Genomic DNA, 19,239 nt, shown 5'->3' on the forward strand with positions numbered 1-19,239 from the left:
CTTGCTTTCATATACACCGTGGAGCATATACCGAGATTGCAGCCAGAGGAACCCTTTTCCAAATGCTACAACTTTAAATTATTGTGTAACTTTAAACATTTTGCTCCGGTTTTCTTCAAATCTGGCTTGTTTTATGGAGACTTCTCAGAGATTTATACATTATGCAGAGTGTGATGATAATTGACTCAGCAGGTTTGAAGTTATAAACATTTACATTTAGCAAACCTTGGCACTACCTTAATTCACACAGAGTTATAAGACCCATATGCTGTCTAAGTGTGGCAATGCACATTAGAGCCAGTTTCTACTCTCAGTTACACAGGTGTAAATCAGTAGTAACGCCACCAGTGTAAATAGGCTGACTGGTAGCTCTCTGTGAGACTGCGTCTGCTTTAACTGAAGTCAGTCTGGTGTGGGAGGAAAAAGGATGTGTTTGACGTCAGTGGTAATAGGATCAAATCCTACATGTGACTTGTTCCAATTGTCATTTGATGGCTGATGCCAGTTAATTATAAGAAACTTAAGCCTTTTGCTCCCTACATCTTTCTTTTTCTTAATAATAAAAATCAAAATAATCTCTGAGAAAACAAACACAAGAAACAAAGTTAGTGCAACATGAAGCCTGGATAGTTAAGCATTGCAAAAGCCAGGAAATGCCAAAATGAAGATCAAAATGAACAACCTTAACTCTACCCTGTTGTGCTTGTGCATTATGAGACAGACACCATCTTCCGCTCATAGGTTAACATGGAGTATGTCTACACTACAGAATTTTTTCAGAAAAACTTGAGTTATGTCCACACTGCAATCACATTATTTTGAAAGAAAATCAAAAGAACAGAGGAGTTTTTCCAGCACTGGTAATCCTCTTTCTACTAGGAAGAAGCCTTTTCCCGAAAGAGCTCTTTCAGAAAAAGGTGTGTGTGGACGGGGAAGAGGGAGTTCTTTCGGAAGAAGAGGAAAAAGCACAGGTGCCCTGGTGGCCACTTTGTCCACAGTAATCACAGCTCAAATGCGAGATAGCATCTATTCAATGTGGATGCTATCTTTCGAAAAAGTAGATCGCTTTTTCGATACGCTCTGGCAGTGTGGATGCTCTCTTTTGGAAGAAGTTTTTCCGGAAGATCTCTTCCAGAAAAGCTTCTTCCGAAAGAGGCCTGAAGTCTAGACATAGCCTTGGATGGATACACTGTACCTTTAGTTAGTAGCAAAATATATTATTTGATTTACAGGATGCGTTCACATGTTAAGAACTGTATCATTTTGTGCAGGCCCACTATCAGTGTGCAGACTCAACATGAATATTGCTTAGTTTTTAATGTTTAAACCTGTAATCTTACTGTTGCACTAATGTGGCTTTTTAATGTTAAAACGGAGCCCACACTGCAACCATAGGTATGAACATGCTCAAAACTCAGGAGAGTTTAGTTCTGAATCCAGGCCTAAATCTGACCCTGACTACCATGGCTTAGGTCCTTTTCTAATGATCACTGATATAAAGTATAAGACAGAGGCCTGGAATACACTACTGCCAGACAAACATGGGAACTGTCTCCAATGTACAGACCTGGTGCATTCCACTAGCAGATATCCAACAAGCCATTAACATAGTGAGATAAGACAAATCACTAACATACAGTAACGGGGCATTGTACTTCTAACATATGACATAGAATGCTGTGCTAATATACTGACAAGTGCACATGAATAACATGAGACACAAAGCATGCCACAAACATGCAATCACAAGGCATTCCACTGAAACACAGAACTGGATCCTCCCACTAATACAAAAACAGAGATCAAACTACTGCATACAGACAATGGACCCACACAAAGATACAAGGCACAAATGTATGCCACTTTATCCACACAAGTGTCCTTTACTCACACAGGTAAGCTTCCTGACTGCAAAAGGCCAATGTGCATGCATAAGGACTACTTATATACCCACTGTGCAGTGTATAATGTTTATGGCTGTGTCTAGACTGGTCAGTTTTTCCGGAAAATCAGCCGCTTTTCCGGAAAAACTTGCCAGCTGTCTACACTGGCCGCTTGAATTTCCGCAAAAGCACTGACTTCCTACTGTAAGAAATCAGTGCTTTTTGCGGAAATACTACGCTGCTCCCGTTCGGGCAAAAGTCCCTTTTGCGCAAAACTGAGATTTGTTTTCCACAAAAAAGCCCCGATCGTGAAAATGGCGATTGGGGCTTTTTTGCTCAAAAGTGCTTTTGCGGAAAAGCCTCCGTGCCAATCTAGACGCTCTGTTCCAAAAATGCTTTTAACAGAAAACTTTTCCGTTAAAAGCATTTCCGGAAAATAATGCCAGTCTAGACGTAGCCTAAGAGATTGGAGGGTCAGGAGCGTAGAGCATTCTACAAAACAAGCAGGCCTGGGTTATGCTGCTAATGGACAGGCACACTTGAGATAAACTGTTTCCACACATGGAACATGCTTCTGACCTTCCAGCATGCTAGATGCTATGTTTATTCATAAATAGCTTAGCTACTGATGAAAAATAGCACCTTCAGGTTAGATAACATTATAAAGCCAATGCTTGGGCATCTGAAGTGATTTCATATCTTGCATTACTTCTACCAAAGGGGGAAGAAAATGATTCCGTGCATGTGTGAGCCTCAACAAAGACATGACACTTTTTCAGGGTATTGTTATGAAGAAATACTTAAGTTTATCTATATATCTCAGATTTGAAATAAGGCACACATTTTTAATAGAGGGAGTAATTAACCATGGACCAGCTTACCAAGTATCCTGGTGGCTGCCACATCACTGACAATTTTCATATTGAGATTGGATTTCTCAAAGATCTGCTGTAAAATTGGGGGAAGTTCTATGGGCTGTGTTATACGGTGGGTTAGATGAGACAATCACAATGGTTCCTTCTGGCCTTGGAATCTATCTATCTATCTGTCTATCTATCTATCTAATTATCCTGTAACCCAAGTAACTTAGCCCTTTTAGGGTAGATAGATATAGTCTAATATCAGCCATTATTTTCCAATGCTCTTGGTTTATTCTCTAAGGGAGGAAAGATCAATAATCACAATAACAATTACCCCAAAAGAAAAAGGAACTCTCCTGCAGTTTTTATTTCTTCCTACTGAGGTGATTTTGTTTCCCCTGTCTCTTCTCTTGGTGCTGGATTTCTCCTTTCTGTCCAAAATGGCCATGTTGTTTTATCCTATGTTTTATTTGCATGTGGGCCTCAGATTTGTCTTTGGCTCCTTGTATGATTTGGGATGAGACCCTTCTGTCCCTTGGGAGGGGGGCAGGTGTTGCTCTAGTCGAGCGAATGGAACCAAATTACAGGACCGTCTGTCGCCTCCTCTGGGAGATGGCGGAGGCAGGGAAGGAGGGGAGGGAGGCAGGATGCCACATGACAGAAAAGCAAGGCAGAACATTATACTGATGCTGATAAGAGCCTGAAAACATGAGTCATGCCAGCCCTCAGCCCCACCCTAAAATAGGCAGCGGCAGCCACCTGAGAGAAATGTCAGTAGGAGAGACAGAAATGAACTCACGCACTGAGCTTGAACAGAGCAGACTTAGAACAGGGCTCACATCCGCCAAACTTGCAGACCCGCTTCCCCCTGAGAAAAACCTAACCCAGCCCATAAATGTGCCCTCAACATGCCCTTCTCTTAGCCCCCATCTCTCGGGGCATTCCCTCAGCTTTCCATGTGAATCTTCTTCCTAGTGACTTCCCCACAATCTTTACTCCAGGAACTAGTTTGGGAAAGGTCTCGTCTACATCTGGTTCCCCTCAGTGCACTGGGTTCATATATTCTGCCTTAATCTACCTTTGGGCTGCTACCCCTTGGGAGAAGCTCTGCAGAGATGGGGATCATCCCAGAGCAAAATGAAGTGGCCATAGAGTGGGTGCTTTATTTAAATAGTGGTGTCTTGTGGTGAGCAGGCATGCCTGGATGTCAGGATCCCAGGATTCTCTTCCTGGCTCTGCCACTGACCGGTGTGGACTTGGGCAAGTCATTTAACCCCATCAGTTTCCCATTCTTTGAAATGAGGGGTGGAGTAGAAGTGAGAGGGAGAGGTAGGATATGTATAGGTGAAGGCAGAGATGTAGGGGAGGGAGGGTAAATGCAGGGGTAAGTATATAAATGGGGGTGGAAGCGTGTGAGGGGGAGAGGAATGCACGTGTGAAGGGAGGGATGTAGACAGTGGGAGGGTAAGTGTGTGAGGGAGGGATATATGTGTGCGAAGGGAAGGATCCATGGGTGGAAGGGAGGGAGGTGTATGAGCATGGCGGGTGGGGGGGATGTATGGGGGAGGAGTTATGGAGGGAGTGATGTGTCTGAAGGGAGGGATGGAGGAGGAAGGTGTATGAGTGTGAGTGTATGAGCAGGCGGGAGATGCAGACTGAAGGGGAAAGCAGTGTGAAGCATAAAGAAGGGGAAGGATTTGAGTGGGAGGGTCTCGACAGGGTGTAGAAGAGAGAAGAGAAAATGCTCAGGATGGCCACAGATAACAGCCATCTTGGGAATTACAAGCAGTCATTATAGGAAATTCAAATGAGAAGGAGACTGATGCTGTGTAGGACGGAGCCACGGGGAGTCATTAATTAGACATTAAAGACTGCTGAAGGGAGTGGATGACAATATTAATGATGTCCATATAGAGAAGGGCATTCTGCCTCAGTACAAAGGACAAGGGATTTGGTTTTACCCTCAGTTTATTCTTCCAATGAGCTGTCAGCCTATCTGTCTTCTCTCTGTCTCTCTTTCTAAATCCTCCTATACATACAAGTGATGAAAGACTGCAGTCTCAGGGGGCAAAGGATAACAAAGGTTTATGAACCAGATAAAAACCTTTATTTAGTGATGTTTGGAAGGAAGGAAGGAAGGAAGGAAGAAAGCAAGAAAGCAAGCAAGCGTTGGGCCTTTGGCAGTGTTTGGAGGGATTTCTTCATGCAGACACAGTGGGCAAAGCCCAAGCTTTTAGTACCTACTCCAGTTAAACAACTCCCAATTGCATCAGTTGGATTTTTGCTGGGTAAAGGACGTCAGGATGGCTCCATCCCTGTTTTAAACACAAGCTTCAAAACTTTCCAAGAAACAGGTGCTTTGGGAATAGCCACAAATCTGTCCTGGACATAGCAGAGATGGCATCCTTGGCAGATGTTGGTTTCCCTTAAGCTGCAGTCTCAAGTGTGAAAGCTCTCAGCATGAGGAGTTCCCATTGGAATCAATGCAGCAAGCCAAGTGTGACCTTACTTTTCAGATGTGGGCACTTTGTTGCCGTCATCCAGCAATGTGGACTGAAGCAAACTTTAATCTTTTGAAGTAATTAAAATGGAGAGCCAAGGAACCCTGGTTTGTTCCCTTAGGGCATGTCTATACTGCAGCATTATTTCAGAATAACACAGTGCACATTGACACAGCAAGCCTTTATTTCAAAATAATGGTGAGCTGGAGGACTTCTTATCTGACTCCCATAACCCACATTTCACAAGGACTAAGGAAAGTTGAAGAAAGAGTGTTCTTCCTTCCACTTCCTGCTGTGTAGACAGCACCAAAAGCTGAAATAAGCTATTTCAGCTTCGGCCTCACAATCGATGTAGCTGAAGTTGCTATGATTTTAGCCCTGCTGTGTAGACGTACCCTACAGACGAAGGTCCAGGCCCTGAGACCTGTTACATAGGTGTAAATCCAAAGCGGCTACATGGATGTCACCAGAATTACTTGCAATTTTGAGCAGAGTAACTGAGAGGATGATGATGATACAGAAGCATCCAAAGGCCCCAGTCATGAGGGCACCCGGATCAGAAACTGGTCCTATAGATCCAACCCTGACATTCTTATTCAGTCTTTACTCAGACAGAACTCCCAATGGGCCTGACATTCTATGGGGCTCGATTCTATTTTTCACTGTCACAGTTTCTGACATTGTCTGAGTTGCTCAAAGTAAAACGAGGGGCAGGGAAACTGGTTCAGCTAACTAAAATAGAAACAGGCTCAAGCTAAAAAAATTCCTACCTGCATTTTGAACTCCACAGAGGGGTGAGATGATCCAGGGTTTTGGGTCAGCCTCATCTCTAATAAGAACCGACTGCACTGCGGCCCCAAACTGAACTCAAGATCGAGAATGGAGAGGAGAAGGCGAGAGTGAAAAAGAGACCAGGCCAAATGAACTATCACCAGGCCACAGAGGGGTCTGAATTGTTCCTCCTAAGTCTGCCCTATAATCCAAACATCTCAGAGTGGGGCTGCTTGATGTTTCTGTGTTTTATCTGGTGGTTCCTCGCTGGACAGATAGACTCCTGTCAGTACAACATTACCTGAGCAGGCCCACTCTGTGCTGCTCTCAGGACTGGCTGAAGGGTGGAGGGGTCCAGCGCAGAGCACTCTGGGGCCTGGTCTACACTACATTTTGAAATAACAAGCAGAGTGTCCACACTACCAAGCCCGTTATTTTGAAATAAGGGGCTGGTTATTTCGAAATAACAACTCCTGCTTTCTTTGGGAAATAAGCTTCTTTCGAAATAGTTATTTCAGGAGTTATTTCAAATTTAGTTATTTCAGAATAATTGCCTAGCGTAGACATGCCCTAGGAGCCCTTCTGTCTGATGCCCCACTCCTTCGGAGAGCACAAAGCCAGCCTACCCCACCTTGTCCAGGTTCCTAGCAAGGCTGTCGGCCTCCCTGTGCACATTAGGCTGACTTGGGCCTAAACTGAACTCCCCAATATATCCCAGGCTTTGGGAAATCCAGGCCCAAGTTTTGTGGCCAGGCCCGTCTCTGATATGAGTCAGTCACCGCTGCACATGTATATGCTGTCTGTCCAAGAGCAGTTTCTGGGGAGGTTCTTTCTTGACAAGGAGACAAAGAAAATAGCTGGGCTCAGAGGCTGAGAGAAATCTGGGTGGCAAAAAGCACAATCTTGATACCTAGGCACCAGAGCCTCTTCCTCAAAGCCCACTCTCCTCTTCAGCTTTACATGGGGCAGGACAGTACCTCCACTGATATTCCAGTCCTGAAGACACTCCCACAGCTCTGCACCCTCTCCAGACCTTCAGAGCTCCCGGCCAAAGCCGGACAGGGGCGTGAGCGAGCCGGGCAGCTGCCCAGGGCACCAACCCATGGGGGGTGCCTGATGACAGCTGTAAAGGGTGCGCGGCGTCCCTTACAGCTGCCATCAGGAGCCGCGCGCCCGGCTCCCACAGCGCCAGCCCCATGGCACTGGACAGCAGCGCCCTTGCCTCCACGGCTGCGGGGCCTTGCACGGCCTGGCACGTACGCCAGCAGCGCTGGCTGGGCAGTGCTGGGCAGCGCATGCACCGTGCGTCCCGGGGGCGGCGCCACACTCCCAGGCCCAGGGAGCCAAAAGGGCTTGGGTTGGCCCTGCTCCCGGCTATTCCTGGCCAAACTCCCTGAAGAAATTCTGCTGCCAAAAATTCTTCACACGATATTTTAAAATTCTGTACATTTTGTCTGTCAGTAAATACACATGGAGGCCCCAGCATGGCAGTGGGGAGCACAGGCCACTGGCTGCACAGAGGTGGAAGATAATCCCGCAGCCCCACCACCATCCCGGGACTTGGACTTGGTGATGAGGCCGCACTCAACTCTGATACAGAGCAAGGGCCAGACCTATGCCAGAAGCACCCTGGGGTCCTGCCCTGCCATGCCAGGTGCACCAGGGCTGTGCAGGTAGGCTCAGTCTGGCAGGAACCATGGGTGGAGGGCCTATGTCAACTCACAGGGCCAGCGCCCGACAGGGTTATGGATTCACTTCAAGACAGAGTCAATTAGGGATAGTTGCTTTTATTAATATCACTACGTCACTACTATTACAGGCTTAATAGTGCCAGATGGTTACACAGCTACTGCAAAGTAATTCGCCAATAAGCGTAGACAGAGCAATGCATAAAAGCAAGCAATAGGCACTTGGAAATGCTTATGCCCTTTCAGTCCACAGGGAGTCCCGTTCCTGTCACCTCACACCAGGCCACAGAGGACATGGTTCTGGGGGGATCCAGGGCGCCCTCTGAGATCTAAAGGTCCCTGGTGAGACTCACTGGCCACGGGACTCCCTACACTAGTTATAGTACAGTTGTTTATCGGGTGTGCGCATACTGGCCCAATGCCACTCTCAATGGTCCCACGGGGCTGAGAACCAAGGTCATGTTATTTATCCCATACTTGGCTCTCAGCTAGCAAGCATAGGGAGTTGCAGCTGATGAAGTCCACCTGATAAAGAGGACCTGGTATTTTCACCAGCAGGTCTCATGGCTGGCCTAGAAGAATACAAATTTAACCCCGCAGGCCACATATGGCTTTTCATGTGATAGCCTTAGTGGTTTAGTGTGTGTGTGTGTGGGGGGGGGGTCTGGCTGCTGGGGGAGTGGGACTTGGTGGGAGGCGGGGTGCTCGCCACTCACCAGGAGGGTCCAGGTGCAGGAGTGGAGGTCCAGTTCTAGGGGTAGGGCTTGGTGGAAAGGCCAGGTGCAGGGATGGCAGGGCTCCAGAGGTGGGTCTGGGTGCTGTGGGGCTTCAGATGAAGAAAGTGAGGCTCAGCAGGGTGAGGGTTCAGGGATGAAGGGCTCAGTGGGGGTTCTAGATGCGGGGGGGGGGGGTTGGATATGGGGTTGTTCAGAGGCGTGGGATAGACAGAACAACAACTTCCTTTCCAGTGACCCCACCCACCATGGCTGAGGAGCAGCGGGGACAGGAAGTAGTGAGGGACGTAGCTGCAGAGCTTTTTGAAGCTGGGGAAGGATTCTGGCCCAGCTGGAACTAGCAGATAAGCCCACCACAGGGCAGGAACCACTGGCTAAGGGCATCTCCAGTCCCTCCTGCAGTGATGTGCCTCTCCATTCGGTGCTTCAGACTCCTGAAAGAATGTGATCACACTCCTGGGGAGGGGCACATGACTGCTCCTGCAGCTTCCCTTTATTTCTCTGTCTGAAAATCATTTTTCTGCTGGGAAGCAAAGAAATCTGTGGGGGACATGAGTTCTGTGTGCACGCAGTGGCTCAGAATTCCTCCAGGAGTTCAACAGAGCTCTGTCAATGCACCTTCTACTCCCTTATGAAATTGGTTTCCAGGTCTTTCCCAAGCAGTGACTGCCAATGTGATGGTTTTGTGACCTGCAGGATTTCCCAACTCCATTGCCAGTGTGACAATGTGATTTGAACCCAGATCTCTAGATCTAACCCCCTGAGACTTCTCCTGTGATAAGGCTAAAGCCCTGATGAACAGCAGAACTGAAACGCAGTCTTGAGCTCCAAGTGCTCATAATCTCCTTTCTATATGACTTTGAGACACCCACTTGGACATCTGTGGGCTCCCGACTCATCCCCATGGCGAATACAATATTTAATGAGGCACTGCTACGTAAAGTAGCATTGTGAGAGGCCAGACCACTCACAGTTTGGGTCCAAGGACCATGTCCCACCAGCCACACAGTTATTGCAGCACAACACAGCACTGGAGCACAGAAAAGCTGAAAAGGCTGCACAAGGAACCAATTCAAATCCAGCCCTTGTCGGTACTGTCTGAAATGCATTACCCTGGATGAGTTGGTGGGGTTCACCCTAGTTCCTGGTGTCCACACAGCATAAAGCTCCTGCATTTCAGTTGGTACTCACTGAGAATCTCAGCAGACATTGCAAGAACTAAATGCACGGTGGCGCTTCCCCACTTCCCGTTAGACATGGTCCTGCCAGGGCAGAGTGAAGGCCGCCAAGGAAACCTGCCCTCCATTTTAGCTTAAACAACTTGTTAATAGCCTCTGTCTCCTTCCTGCTCCGATGAAGCTCATTTAATTATTGTACTTTCAAATTGCAGTAATCTGGATGTGGATACAGTGTGAGACAAACAGAAAGGAAATGGAGTTTACGCGACAATACAGAAATGCTGCTTCTGAAAGGAAAGCCCATTAAGATAAGGATGATTGGGTGGGTTGGAAGAATCTTGTAAAAGATAATTGCATTGAAAACAACAAGCCCTTCATCAGGGGAATTTCTGCCAAGTTATTGTTATGGCACGATTATAAGCAGGGAAGTGTCTATATAAGAACAGCCCTGCCATGCATCGTTGCTTCTGGCGCTTCTCTGAGTTGCATATTTCTGAGTTTATTAACACAAACAAGACTTTGCTCCTCTTGGTTCTGCAGTCAGTGGGCAATATAACCATGCCTCAGTTCCCCCTCTTTAACATGGGGCTAAAAATCCCTTTTCTACTTTCCACTTAGTTAAACTGTAAGATCTTTGGGTCTGTCTAGACTACATGCCTCTGGCGACAGAGGCATGTAAATTAGACCACCCGACATAGTCAATGAAGCTGGGATTTAAATATCCCTGGAGTCATTAAAATAAAAATGGCCGTCGCGCTGTGCCGACTCAGCTGATCATCGGCACAGTGCGCGAGTCAAGACGCAGATCGGTCGACAAGGGAAGCCTTTGTTGACCGCTCCTGTAAACCTCATTTCATGAAGCATAAGGGAGTGGTTGACAAAGGCTTCCCTTCTTGACTGATCTGCATCTTGACTCGCGCGCTGTGCCGATGATCAGCTGAGCCAGCACAGCGCGGCGGCCATTTTTATTTTAATGAAGCCGGGGATATTTAAATCCCGGCTTCATTGACTATGTCGGGTAGTCTGATTTACATGCCTCTGGCAACAGAGGCATGTAGACTAGACATACCCTTTGGGGCAATCTCTGTTTTTATGTGTCTGTGTATAGGGTATGTCTACACTTGCACCCTCTTTCGAGAGAGGGATGCAAATGAAGACATTCGAAATTGCAAATGAAGCTGGGATTTAAATATCCCATGCTTCATTTGCATATTTGCATTAGGGTGTTATTTCGAAACAGCGCTATGTCGAAATAACAGATACTTCTCTCAAAATAACTGGTAAACCTCACTGAATGAGGAATAAGGGTTATTTCGAGAGAAGGGTTTTCTCTCAAAATAACCATGTCTTTACAGAGTCTGTTATATCGGAATAACACTATTTCGAAATAGAGTCATAACGCGAATATGCCAATGAAGCGCAGGATATTTAAATCCCGGCTTCATTTGCAATTTCAAATGTCTTCATTTGCATCCCTCTCTCGAAAGCGGGTGCAAGTGTAGACATACCCTATGTGCCTAGCACAATGGGGCGCTCAACTGGGGTGTCTAGGAAGTAATGCAAAGAGTGAAATGGGCAGAAGGCATTCTTCCCACTAGGCCAGTGGTTTTCAAACGACGGGTCATGACCCAGGACTGGGTGGTGGAATGTCGGGCACTGGCTGTCATTGCTGCAGGGGGATCAGGTGAGCAGTGGGGGTGCTAAGGCAACTAGCTGCCCATCCTAGCACTGCAGACTGTGCCCCAGAAGCTGCCAGCAACAGGCCCAGCTCTGAGGTGGGATGAGGAGAACAGACAGGGCTCTGTGCACTGCCCCTGCCCTGAGCACTAGCTCCGCACTCCCAGTGGCTGGGAACCTGCTGCTGGCTGCTTCTGGGGCACAGCACGGTCTGTGTTGAGGAGAGGCAGGAAGCTGCCTTAGCACCCTCACTGCACCACTGACTGGGAGCCACTCAGGGTAAGTCCCTCCTGCCCCAGCCCTGTCCCTCACCTGCCTCCCCTAGCAAGAGCCTCCTCTTACACTCCAAAGCTCTCATCCTCAGCCCTACTCTGGCTCTCCCACTCGAGTCAACTATGCTGGGTCGTGGGCATCTACAATTTTCTTCAATGGGGTCATGAGAAAAACAATTTGAAAGCCCCTGACCTAGGAGACTCGCTCCACAGTGAGAGACGGAAAACAAAGCGCCGCCATGCAACACAGTGCATCAGTAATCACAGTCATTGATTGAGGAGCTACTCGTTCCTCTCTAGCCTCATATTTGATATGGGTCACTCCATGCACTATGTACTGTCTGCCACCACACCAGGTCTGAATTTGTGCCCGGGTTGAGCCCTGGCACCTCTGGGCTTGCTGTCTCTGTTACGAAAGTAAAAAAAATGACTTGAGACTGTGGCACCTCTTTCATCCCAAATGAAATGGATAGATACGTGCTCTGAGAGTGGAATTCTTCCTTTCCTAAGGTGCCCTCCTTGTCGGACCTTAGTGATGTACAGCCGGTGATTGATTTTGACAACACCCCAGTGCAACAAAGTGCTATTATTATCTATATGGGGCTAAAAGCCAAAATTGTCAAAAGGATCTACTAATTTGGGGGGAGGGTGCAGTCTAAGGAGCCTCAGGCCTGACTTTCAGGGTATGCCTAGGCTACCTGGCTCCGTCGACGGAGCCATGTAAAATAGTTTACTCGGCATAGTCAATGAAGCGGGCATTGACTATGCCGAGTAAACTATTTTACATGGCTCCGTCGACGGAGCCATGTAGTCTAGACGTCCCCCCAGAGTACTAGGGTATGCCTACTCAGCCAGGAAAAACCCATAGCACTGCAGCTCAGAGCCTGAGTCGGCTCACTCGGACTCACAGGGCTTGGGCTGCAGGGCTGAAAATAGCAGTATGGACATTCCTGCTCAGGCTGGAGCCGGGCTGGGAAGCCTGTGGAGAAGGGAGTGTCTCAGAGCCCATGCTCCCGCGGCAGTGGGGTCATCTACATTCTTATTTGTACAGGCCCGTACGTAGGAATTTCTGTGGAGAGGTGTATGCTTTTTTTGTATATGTGGACCACAAGGGTGTGAATTCACCCCCATAATCCCCAAGTAAGTGGGGAAATCAGCCCCAGCCTTCCCCCGGCTGGCCAGAGCATGGAGGAGGGAGGCTCAGGCAGCGTGCTGCCCCTGCCTTCCCCTGGCTGGCTGGCGCATGCTTATAGGGAGACCATGGGGGGGTGCTTTCACACCCTTCACACCCCCCACCCTCCACTGTGTATGGGCCTGTTTTAGCCCTGCAGCCTATGCCCGGCAAGACTGGGTCAACTGACCCAGGTTCTGCAACTCAGCACTGTGGATTTTTCTTTGTAGGGTAGACGCTTTTCATGTTCTAATGACAATATACATTCAGAGCAGAGTTCCCACTGACCTCAGCAGCAGTGCTGCTCCTTCAGGCCCCGTGTCTCATTTCTGGGCATCCAGAAAATGAGGAACCTACAGCGCGTGGTCAGTTGGGAAGCCCTTTCCCTCCGTATTGCCTATGTGCCATCAGGGAGCACGGCGAGCACAGAGGGGATGCTCTGTTGCACTCTCAGTTCCTGTGCCAGGTAACCCTCACTTTTCCTCCAGCAGCCACCGTAGTCTTGCTCCACCCCAGCAGCCCTGGGCTGTTGTATGCTCAGTTCCTCTGTGTGGGGTGGCACCTATGCTGGCCAGCTGGCAGACAGGAGCTGTGAGGTGATGGAGCGCGCTCAGAGCAGACAAACTCTTTGGAGAATGCAGGTACAGAACTCTAACAAGTCTCCACTGAGCATGTGCAAACTGGGATTTTCAGTGGCTCAGAACCATAAGCAAAACTCACACCAGGGTGATCTCCTTCCCTCTCCTCCCTGCACAGCCAGCCCTCCAGGATTGCCTGGAAATCTCCAGGAATTAAAGATCAATCTTTCACGAAAGCATGTGATGAAACCTCCAGGATTATGTCCAGCCAACATTGGCCACCCTGCTAAGCAAAGTTCAACAAGACAATTTTAGGGGATTATTAACATTGTTTCCCCCTTAATCTTGTTCCAAGAAATGGCAAACAATTTTACCTGAAATAATCACCAGGCATGGAAAATTTCATCTCAAACTGTTAAAGTCTGGCACAGTGATAATCCACTGGAAACAGGCACAGTCGTATAGTGGGGAGTTCAGGCAGCTATCACTAGGGGCCTCGCTTCCTGCACCGCCTGTAATTCTGTGCTACTGTTTTATAAAAGCAGCTGCTGCAGAAAGCCAGTGGAAGATTTTTTAGCATATCTACCCCTCAACATTGCTATTCACCGCAATATTCAGGCCTCTATTCCTTCCGTGCACTCCTCACTGCCACCATCACCACTTTCATCCCTTCCCCTTTCAACTCCCACACATCACCCACCCGATCATTAATCCCCAGACGTCACCTCTCCTGGTTGCTTGACAGATGAATTCAGCAAAGGTAGGTAGGGATAATATATCAATCACACACATGGTAAGCCTAGGCTCATGGGGTCTGCATTTGAATGATGTACAAGATAAGTGCCATCCTGTGCACCTTCCATATTAGATGTATCCTCCATGTGATTGTGTTTGGAGAGAGGGAGGAGGAGGCATTTGGTAAAACAAATCTCCTGTATTAGATTAGCCTCTGCAATCTGAAGGAACTATAGAGTGGAACCACGCTACTCTCTTGCATTAGGATGAATATTAAAGGAGCATGCTCAAAATAAGGGCCTGATTCTCCTTTGCCTCGCCCATTGTTTAATTATTTGCAGCTGTGAAAAATTAGGCCTATAACGCCAGGCGCGAACAATTCTGGTCTGGCAGCCTTTTACATCCACTTTGCCATCACTTGGCTCAGCTATATATGAGAACACAACAAGCCAGGCAATGGAGAATTTCCTATATGAGAGATTCCCATACCCGTGCTGTCAATAACCCCTGAGATTGGTTCAAAATGAGGACTATATATCTCATGTGCACGTCACCATTTTTGTTGCTTGCTTGTTTGTTGCACACAGTGCTTTTTTTTGTTAAAAAAAAAAAAAAAAAGCCAGGGCGGGGCTGGTATTGCTCTTTCAAGAGACATGGCCCCTTTAAGACACACGGCCCAGCCAACTGTTGGACATTTGAGTACAGAGGTGTCAATATGCTCCGTTCTTTCCAGGTAAGCTCTGACTGGAGGTGCCGGTACTGCGTCTGGAGGTGCCGGTACTGTGTACCGGGCAGTACCATCACAAAGAAAGAACTGGTTGCACGTCACTTGGCATGAACAGGTCAACCTCACCCATTTCATTTTCTATTTCTAGTCAATTTCCCTGTCTGGATCTCTCTCTTTCTCTAGCTGAAACCAACAAAGCAAACACCAGCTCCCATTTACATTTCCTAAAATAATTTTGTGAAAGCATGTCTTTGCCTTCTAGGATGCCAACCCTGCTCCCATTAAAACCAGTCGCAGAGTGGCAGCTGACAGTGGCCACGATTTCACAAACAGGAGCCCAACTTGAATACTTAAGCAGCCAGTTGGTTTTAAAAATGTAGAGAACTTTAATTTCAGTGAGAACCATTGGGTGCTCAACACACAAAAATGAGGCAGATGCATAAATATGGATGTAGAATCCTAGCTTTAGGCTCTGATTTTTGAATTCTGGGCTTCGTACAGGGAGAGGATTCAGTTTTATGTTTTGTACATCTCCATCCCCTCCATCCCACTCCGGCTTTATTACTTTTATTTATTTATTACAGCAAGGGAGTAATCATTTTTACAGCCAGTGGCCCGTTAGCTGTCATTAATTTATTTCTTGTATGTTGCATACTCAACAAAAGAAATAACCGACTCTCATTTCCCCATGCTACAAAGCTCCCAGTCTCCCTCTCCATCATTACATTTCTGGAAACTCTTTTCCTATCCTTTTATTTTAATCCTTGGTGTCCCCTGAGTTCGGTGATTGCATTTAAAACAGATACGACAACATTATGAAGCATTAAACTAATGGCATTTGAGACCATTTTTCTCCCGTAAACCATTACGACTTCTCTGTAACTGCTGGCATAGACCAGAGAGCCAGCTAACCCGCCCAGCATTATTTCCTTCTATTGCACTCTTATCTCCGCTTTGGGATTCTAGGTGCCATCTCTCTCATTGCTCTTGCTGTAACAGTCCCAGGGAAAGCTGTTTTGATCTTCAAATGAGCTGTTTGGCATGACCGAGATGATAAATATGTGAATGGGGGGTTATGATGAATTGCAAAGTACCCACTGAATCCCCAAGGTAGGGAGGAATATGTCTTCCTTCACACCCTTTTGATGTGTTGTTAATTACATGGCTGTGGAACTGTTACCATGTGCAAACATAGTGAAAATTGACTTTCTAAGCTATCTCCAACCCTCCTGCATATGCTGCACAGTCTATCCCAATGGCTCCCTATATAACAAGGATGTTTTAGACCCCTTGCTTCATATGCCAGCTTTCTGAATACTGTGTGAATGGAAAGGAATGTCGCATCCTCCAGGCCCAATGCATCCTTTAAAAAAATCGAAACAAAAACACAACTTACTCCATATTAGCCATCCTTTCTCCTGCCTGAATAAAAGCTTTAGCACAGCATGAAAGGGTTGCATGTGCTGAAATGTAGCCCAAGGATATGTGTTATTATCCCTCCCCTCTTGACCAGCAGGGTCTCAGCTCTCTCTCCCTTTCAGCCTTTTGTTTGAACAGATGGGATTGGGGAGTGGAGGGAAAGAAAGGCAGTCTGTTCTCATTAACTCTCCCAGTACACAAACACAAACCTGAGCACTGGGGACCTACAAAATAGGGCTGCTTCCACTCCATATCCATTGAGACCATATGTACCCACACACAAAGAAAGACAAGAATATAAAAACATAAGAACATCCATACTGGGTCAGACCAATAGTCCATCCAGTCCAGTATCCTGTCTTCCAGTACTGGCTGGCGCCAGATGCTTCCGAGGGAATGAAAAGAATAAGGCATGATTCAAATTGAATGAGCCATCCCGTGCTGTCCAGTCCCAGTTTCTGGCAGTCAGATGGTTCAAAGACACCCTGTGTACAGGGTAAAATCCCTGACCAGCTTGGATAATAGTCACTGATGGATCTATCTTCCCTGGGCCTATCTAATTTTTCTTTGAACTCAGTTATACTTTTGGCCTTCACGTAATCCCCTCACAATTTTTTTTACATGTTGTGTGTTGTGTGAAGTACTTCCTCTTGGTTCTTTTAAACTTATTATTCATTTCAGTGGTGACCCCTGGTTCTTGTGTTGTGTGAAGGGGAAAATAACCCTTCCATATTCACTTTTTCCATACCAGTCATTATTTTATAGCCCTCCATCGTACTCCCCTTAGTCATCTGTTTTCTAAGCTGAATGGTCTCAGAGTTTTTAACTTCTCATATGGTAGCTGTTCCGTACCCTTAATCATTTTTTGTTGCCCTTGTCTGTATGTTTTCCCGTCTTACTAATATGCTACATCTTTCTGGAAATATGGCAACCAGAACTCCACGAGACATGGAAAGTATGGGCATATCATATATTTATGTGGCAGCATTATGATATTTTCTGGAATATTATCTATCCCTTTCCTAATGTTTCCTGAAACAAAATACAGGACTATGTAGCACTTTAAAGACTAACAAGATGGTTTATTAGATGATGAGCTTTCGTGGGCCAGACCCACTTCCTCAGATCAAATAGTGGAAGAAAATAGTCACAGCCATATATACCAAAGGATACAATTAAAAAAAATGAACACATATGAAAAGGACAAATCACATTTCAGAACAGAAGGGGAATGCGGGGAGGGTGGGGGGGAAGGAAGGTAAATGTCTGTGAGTTAATGATATTAGAGGTGGGGAAAGGTAGAAATGTGATTTGTCCTTTTCATATGTGTTCATTTTTTTTAATTGTATCCTTTGGTATATATGGTTGTGACTATTTTCTTCCACTATTTGATCTGAGGAAGTGGGTCTGGCCCACAAAAGCTCATCATCTAATAAACCATCTTGTTAGTCTTTAAAGTGCTACATAGTCCTGTATTTTGTTTCAGCTACACCAGACTAACACGGCTACATTTCTATCCCTATTCTAATGGTTCCTAACATTCTGTTAGCTTTTTTAACTGCTGCTGCACATTGAGATGTTTTGGGAGAAATCTCCAGAATTATTCCAAGATATTTTTCTTGGGTGGCAATAGCTAATTTAGACCCCATCATTTTATACAAGTAGTTAAAATTTTGTCCTCCAGTGTGCATTGCTTTGCATTTATCAACATTGAATTTCATCTGCATTTCATTGTCACCTGACTGTTTACTTCTTTTTCCAGACCATTTATGAATATGTTGAACAGCCAGATTCTTGGGGTCCATGCTATTTATCTCTTGTAAAAAATGACCATTTATTCAGTTGTTTCCTGTGTTTTGAGCAGTTGCTGATCCATGAGAGGACCTTCCCACTTATCCCATGATGGCTTAGTTTAAGAGCATTTGGTGTGGAACCTAGTCTAAATACACTATGGCTACGTCTAGACTGGCATGATTTTCCGGAAATGCTTTTAACGGAAAAGTTTTCCGTTAAAAGCATTTTTGGAAAAGAGCATCTAGATTGGCATGGACGCTTTTCCGCAAAAGCACTTTTGCAGAAAAGCGTCCGTGGCCAATCTAGATGCGCTTTTGCGCAAAACAAATCTCAGCTGTCTACACTGGCCCTTTTGCACAAAAGTTTTGCGCAAAAGGGACTTTTGCCCGAAAGGGAGCAGCATAGTATTTCCGCAAAAATCACTGATTTCTTACAGTAGGAAGTCAGTGCTTTTGCGGAAATTCAAGCGGCCAGTGTAGACAGCTGGAAAGTTTTTCCGGAAAAGCGGCTGATTTTCCGGAAAAACTGGCCAGTCTAGACACAGCCTATAGCTACTGCATCTCCTGTGTCCACATGTTAGTTGATCCTCCTCAAAGAATTCTAATAGATTGGTGAGTCATGAGTTCCCTTTACAAAAGCCATGTTGACTTGACTCTTCCCAACAAAGCATGTTCATCTATGTGTCTGATAATTTTCTTCTTTGCTATAGCTTCAATTTGGCTGAAACTGAGGTTATTCTTACTAGCTTGTAATTACCAGGATTATCACTGCAGCCTTTAAAAAATAAAGGTGTTACATTAGCTATCCTCCAGTCATCCGGTACAGATGCTGATTTAAATGATAGGCTGTGTGTGCCAGTTAGTAATCCCACAATTTCATATCTGAGTTCCTTCAGAACTTCTGGTTGAATACCATCTGGCCATGGTGACTTATTACTCTTTGATTTATCAATTTGTTCCAAAATCTCCTCTATTGACACCTCAATCTGGGGCAGTTCTTCAGATTTGTCATCTAGAATGAATGGCTCAGGTGTGGGAATCTCCTTCACATCCTCTTCAGTGAAGATCAATGCAAATAATCCATTGAGCTGCTCCACGATGGCCTGGTTTCCCTTGAGAGCTCCTTTAGCACCTTGATCATCCAGTGACTCCATTGATTGCTTAGAAGGCTTCTTCCTTTTGAAGTACTTATAAAATGTTAGCTGCTAGCTTTTGTGTCTTTTGGTAATTGCTCTTCATATTCTTTTTTGGC

Source organism: Pelodiscus sinensis, chromosome 1 (assembly GCF_049634645.1).
Source record: "Pelodiscus sinensis isolate JC-2024 chromosome 1, ASM4963464v1, whole genome shotgun sequence".
Classification (NCBI taxonomy): Eukaryota; Metazoa; Chordata; order Testudines; family Trionychidae; genus Pelodiscus; species Pelodiscus sinensis.